Source organism: Mus caroli, chromosome 4, assembly GCF_900094665.2.
Source record: "Mus caroli chromosome 4, CAROLI_EIJ_v1.1, whole genome shotgun sequence".
Lineage (NCBI taxonomy): Eukaryota > Metazoa > Chordata > Mammalia > Rodentia > Muridae > Mus > Mus caroli.
In genome coordinates this window covers 57439654-57446384 of record NC_034573.1, presented here as the reverse complement: position 1 = coordinate 57446384, position 6731 = coordinate 57439654, and the positions used below count along the sequence as shown (strand labels likewise).

General features: G+C 49.7%; 1 pseudogene; it reads right to left on the bottom strand.

Moving 5' to 3' along the window:
* Positions 1-414: 414 nt before the first annotated feature.
* Positions 415-3774, bottom strand: LOC110293750 (annotated as a pseudogene).
* Between the last annotated feature and the right edge of the window lie 2957 nt (positions 3775-6731).

Genomic DNA, 6731 nt, shown 5'->3' with positions numbered 1-6731 from the left:
CCCCTCCCCCTCTCACTGATGCTTGGGTCTCCTGCCTTGTCTTCCCCAGCTGTGCCCTAAAGTATTTAGGGATTCTAGGAAGAGCATCGGGTTCTGTCAGTTTCTTCTAGCCTGTCTCTGATGCTCGTTCCAGGAAGCCCTCTTAGATTCCCTGGGCAGGGTTTATTGGACTTAGCTAAGGCTCCTCTCAGGACTCTCCACGAAGGGAGGGAGGGAGGGAGAAAAAGGAAAGAAGCAAAGAAATGATATTGACTCTTTCAACAAACCTTTATTGTTGCAGAGACAAAATCAAAGTGCACAGGAGGGGGTGGGGTTTGGTGAGCCTGGGGACAGCCCACGGAGTTCAGAGAGCTGAGTTCATGCCTGGCCTTCCTCAGGATCTTTCTTGGTCTCCTTCCCCAGCTCAAGATTCTTCTACTGACTGCATCTATCCTAGATGATATCAGGGAGGAGAGCAGAGTGGGTGGTGGCACATGACTGGGTTCAGGAATACTGAGGCAGGAGGATTGCTATGAGTTGCAGCATGGTAGCCTGGGCTGCAAGGTTAGATGCAATAACAAATCAAAATAGAACAAATAGGCCGAACAAAAATCTTGGCAAGGTAGGTAAGTCTGAGTGGCAGCTTGAAGTTCAACCAGCCTTAACCAGAGCCCATGAGAGAATGGTAGAAGAGGACATAGCCCACAGGTGTCCTTTGACATCCACACATGTCTTATGGCAAGTTTGTGGACATACACTCACACACAAGAACACCTTCCAACACATGCACACATAGACACTCACAAAATGCACAGACACATGCACACACACACACATGCACACACATATACACACAGAAACATGCACATATACACACACACTCTCACACATACACATTCACACACACCAGCAATGAATATACATATTTTAAAATGAGTATGGGGGGTAAACACAGTTGTTGGCCACAATGACATGGTAGTGTCAACCAGCTGTGCCTTAGATCTACCATGGCTCCCCTGCAGTGGCAGAACAGTGGTTCTCAGTCTTCCTAATAATGTGAAACTTTACATGTTTTTTGGTGTGTGTGTGTTGTGGTGCCCCCCAACCATGTTTTTATTGCTCCTTCATAACTGTGATTAAGCTACTGTTATAAATCTTAAGTATATGACCTGCAGGACACCTGACATACAGGTTGAGACTCATCCTTGAGAACCACTAGTCTAGGGTAAGTCGTTCCTCATCTCTGAGCTCTGGTTTATTCACCCCATTGAGTGTGAGCAGAACCCCCCAAAGGGCAGGCATTATCTAAACACTTCTGCCCACAGGTGCAGGGTGAGTCTACTGGATCCACTGGTTGTGGGGTGGCGAAGCCATGTTGTGAAATGGCTAAATGGCAGTGTCTGTATGCAGGCACCTCCCCCTGGGAATCTGGGAGCTGGTGATGCCAGGAAAGGCTCAGTTGACCAGAGAATGGAGTCACAAAAGCATTGAGTATCTCGAACTACATGCAAGGTGATCGTTTGATCCCATGGCTTCGCCTGGGTGAAAAAAGAAACTGATGTGGCCTCTCCCTCAGCACAAGTGTAGACTGGACATCAAGGAGTCTCAGTGTGGGTCATCCCTGCCTATCAAAGCCATCGGGGTTGCTAGAGTTGGGGTGGCATGGAAGATGTCAATCAAAACTCCTGCTTGGATAGATAGTGAATATGAAGGGCAGAGAGAAACCTGGGACCCTGGCTCTGGCTGTCCCTCAGTGACCCCTCCTGATCTTCCTCTTATCCTCCACAAGCTTTCCAGGATCTCCTACTTAACCTCAGCCACCTCAGGCTCACTGCCCATCTAGGATCTCTGTGAATCTCAGCTGTCACAGTAGGCAGGAGAGTTCTTAACGGCAAGATACCTGCCTCGCTGAGCTGCCTTAACCGGAAGCTTGCCCTCTCTGAGCCTCTAGGGTCACTGACAATGGGAGCACTGCTGGGGTGCCATCATACAGCCTCCTCATTTACCTTTTTCCAGTCAAAAAATATGATTTCTGATTTATCCATGCCCATGTGTTTGACAGCCTTCAGGAATACTTTCAGCAGCTCTGGGGTGATATCTGGCTTTTTAGCTGCAATGGAGAAGGGATCCAGGGTTGTGCTGGGAAATGGTCCAGTAGATGGGAGGCCAGGTAGGAATGTGGGATGTGGGTGGGTGACCAAGAGTTAGGCCCAGTGGTGCTGGGGACGAGGGCTGAGAGGGCCCTACCGCTGAGGTACAGTCTCCGTTTCTTCTCATTCTTCAGGTAAAAGGCAAACATGAAGGCCCCGTGTTTCTTCAGCACTATCATGGGGGCAATGGTATCTCCTCCTTCTTATGCAGGACGAAGGCCTTTGTAAGTCACTAGAATGATGCTGTGGTCCCCATCCCCAAGGGAAGGAAGCACATAGGTATGGACAAGTGCCTGGGGCTCCCTGTGGCTGCCATGTGTTCAGCCTCCGTTGGGTCAAAGCCTCAATTCCCATTCTTTATAGATATGGTCCGGCTGGGGACTTGGATAGGGCCCTTGGTGGTGTGGTGGTGGGGCATAGTTAACACTTCTGCTTAAACATTAAAACATCTGCTTCAGTACAATTAAAACATATGAGTGGCTGATCTGTCCCACCAGCATTCAGTTTCCCTCCTCAATGCTGTCGCTGACGACAAGGGCAGAGGGGTGCTGAAGTCACTGGCTTCCAAACCCATGGGTTTCCCCTCTGAGCTCACAAAGGTTCAAAAAGAATGATCATAGCAAGTCTGTCCTGGCAGCTGGACTCCGGTTTGAAATCTCCTTCCACTTACAAGTCTCAGAGTGTGATTTCACAGACCTAACTGGCCTGTTCTGCTGCCTCCTTGTACAGTTGCAATACCCTGCCAGAAAGCCATGAGTTCCCACCCTCACCATACTCGGAGAAGGTCCCATTCTGTCTCTGGAATTTCAGATGGTTGGTGTAAGATTCACACTGGCCACCTCTAAAAAGCAAAGAGAGAGTGGACAACTGATGGAGAGGTGAACTGACTATACCGGGTTAGCGAAGGGGCAACAGGCAGGTAGCCAAGACAGCTGTCCCCATTCCTGAAGGTGCATGGGGAAGCCAGGCAGAGACAGTTTGCTCAGGTCTCTAGGCATCAACTCATGGAGGCCAGGTAAAGGGTGGGCTGGCAGTTAGACGGACTCACATGGTGTGATACTCCAGAAAATTCATTGTGTTCCTCAGGCTGTGGGTAATGTAAAAAAAATACTGTCAGCCTCTTTTGAAGTTCCTGCCGGGCCTTAGGATTTCGGACAGCCGCACAATGAGAAACCATTTGTCAGAGAGCTGGGGAGAAGCAGGCACAAAGATGAGCAGGGCTTGTAATATGGACATTGGCAGTCAGCCGTGATGAGGGCCAAGCAAGCAATGACTTCTGAACCATACATGGGAAGACTGAAGCTCCAATGGGCAACTCAAAAATCAGCCATGCTACTGCTCTGTCCCCTGCTGAGAGACCTCAGTGATGCTTCTGGGTTTGGAGGCAGGGGGATGCCACCAGGTCTCCAGGAAAGGGAAGGGCAGTACCAGGAGTTCGGAGATGAACATAGACATCAGGGAAGGGAAAGTCCAGAGCAAAGAGTAGCCACCATCAGTGCCCATGTCAAGGTCCCGGGCAGGCACTTACCCAGCTCAGGGTCTCATTGTTGATAGGTTTGCCTATGTTGATGTTGGCATGTTCTGGGTTCTGAGCTTCCAACAGCAGCAGGAGGCTCAACATCACAAGAACTGTGTGTAGCTCCATGCTGAGGGCACTCAGAGGCACCAGTCTTGGGAAGAGATAACTGGTGCCTGGAGGATGCAGTGCTTTTATAACAGGATGTGGGGAGGGCATGGGACTGCAGCCAGGGACTGTAGAGCTGTGGCACAAACTCACCAGAACTTGGTAAATGTCTTGCACAAAATGATCCCTCAAGCCAGGTTTGTGCAGCTCCCTCAGCCCGCTTGTTGAGACAAAGGCTCCTTTCCTACACCAGAGTGGCTGATTCATGGTCAAGGGGGGTACATGGCAAGCCTGATGATACTTAGGTCCCGGACAGGGGTACCATCCCTCTCTCATCTCATGAAGCTGCCTAGCAGGAGTGAAACCTACACATACATCAACCTCCCAAAGGTGATAAGAAAGGCTTCCAGGTCGGTGTTCTTAGTGAACTTAGAAGACACTTAGGGGCCCAAGTTGAGGGCCAAGAACAAAGATGGTTTAATTTTCAAAGGAGTGTGATGTTCCTGGGGACCCCTACCCAGCCTAGAGGCAGACAAATGCCCCACAAGGAGGAGTGAATCTGAGTTGAACATCGAGTTCAGTAAAGCTCCCAGTATCTACAGCAGGAAAGGATCTGCCTAGGACAGTGTGTGCCCAATCCAGGGTCTGTGCCCAGCATCCAGTCAATATCTGGTTATACTTCCTGCCTGATCTTTGTCTACATAATGAACACTCTCGAAAAGTATTGCCAGGGACAGGCCTGGTGACTCCCGCTGAGGCAGTCATTGCTGGGAGCTTGAGATTACAGTGAGCTGCTTCAAAACATCAATACAGCAAACGTGTTAGAACATGCTCACAGTGTCGTGATCTATTTCACTAAAACACACAAGCACAAACATACTCACACACTCACACTCTGGCAAACTTAAAAATCTATTTTTGTTATAAAAGCTAATGCAGAAAAATAATGAACTTAAAAAAGGGAGAAGAAGTCTTCAAAGCTACCTCTGTGTGCTGTGTATCCAGAGCCTGTGGATTCTAAGGGCGAGGGTGCAGGCAGGGAAGTGGACACCCAGCTAAGGTCTCCCACAGGGTACTTGCTGCATATTATTCAAAATCTGCCCAGGCTTCTGCTCACATCTGCTTCCCCTGCTTCTCCTGTCCTTTGCCTGGAGAGGCCAGATGAGCAAGGCCTGTGTGAATTCCCAGGCCAGAAACAGTGGGAGACANTCAGCAGGAAGTGTGTGACAAAGCCCCAGGCCAGAGTCTCCTTCCAGAGACTTCCATGGCACCCTATGCNTGTGGCCAGCTTGACTCTGGGCATGTGTGTGGCCACGATTGTGATTCACTCTGCCCAGTGCATTGACAGACAGAGCAGGGTGCTGCATCAGGTGCCTTTCCAGGTTCTGTGAGAAAAATTGACAAAAGTTAATAATGGTGGGCTCGTGTGTGAGGAGGGACACAGTCCACCATGACATACCTCATCCAGTCGGGACAGCCATAAGCTTAGCAGGTAGAGATGATTTGTGGGTGCTCAACTTGTTTTCTGCTTTTGGTTAAGTGGGGGACCCCAGCCCGAGGAATGGTTCTGCCTACAGTGAGGGTGGCGGCTCTCTCTGGAAATGTCTTCACAGACACACATGGAGTACATCCCCTAGGGGACTGCCAATCCAGTCAAGTGTAAAGATGATCCCAGACCCTGTCTTTGCCACCAAGTAGACTGTGCCTCAGGAACTCCAGTCACAATTGTGCAATCGATGTCAGTTGGCTTCTAGGGAAGCAGTGTCATCTCACAGTGTCCTGCATGGGCACCCTGAGGAGTCTTCCTGGGAATATCCAGACCCTCTAAACGAGGCCTAAGTCTACTGTACCGCATAGCCTTGGCCTTTTATACAGTGGCTGTGTTAGCATCGATATGAACCCTCCTTCCTCCTTAGTTACTTTTTCCTCAGTGATTATAGTGGCACTTCTGAAGTGAAGACACCTGTGACAAGAACTGTTCACCTATGTTCCCCTCCCCCACTCACTGCTGCTTGGGTCTCCTGCCTTGTCTTCCCCAACTGTGCCCTAAATTGTTTGGGGATACAAGCAAGAGCATTTGGTTTGGTCACTTCCTTCAAGCCTGGCTCAGATGCCCCTTCCTGGAAGCCCTCTCAGATTTTCTGGGCAGGGCTTCTTGGACTTAGCTAAGGCTCCATTCAGGCCTCTCCAGGAAGGGAGGGAGAGAGGTAGGGTGAGATGGAAGGAGGGAGGGAGGGAGGAAGTAAGGGAAAGGAAGGGTGCAAAGAAATGATATTGACTCTTTCAGCAAATCTTTATTGTTGCAGAGACAGAATCAAAGTGCACAGGAGGGGGTGGGGTTTGGTGAGCCTGGGGATAGCCCATGGAGTTCAGAGCTGAGTTCATGCCTGGCCTTCCTCAGGATCTTTCTTGGTCTCCTTCCCCAACTCAAGCTGCTTCTTCTCCTGCTGACCACACTTATCCTGGAAGATATCAGGGAGTAGAGCAGAGTGAGTAACCCAGGGGTGGTAGCAGAAGCCTGGGATGCTGAATACTGAGGCAGGAGGATTGCTATGAATTTCAGGGTAGCCTGGAATGGAAAGTTAGATGCAAAAACAAAACCAAATTGAACAGGACAGAAGAAAAAACCTGGCAAGTTAGGCAAGCCTGAGGGGCAGCTTGAAGTTCATCCAGCCTTAACCAGAGCCCATGAGAGAATGGTAGAAGAGGATATAGCCCACAGGTGTCCTCTGGCATCCACACATGTCTTATAGCATGCTTGTGTACCCACACAGTCACATATACACACACACTCACACAGGAACTCACATGAATACACATGCACACACATTTACTCACACTCACACAAATGCACACACTCATGTACACACACAAATGCACACACATATCCATGTGTGCTCGCGCGCGCGCGCACAGACACAGACACACTAGCAATGTATACATGCATTTTAATGTGAGTGTGGGGTGTAAACACTGTT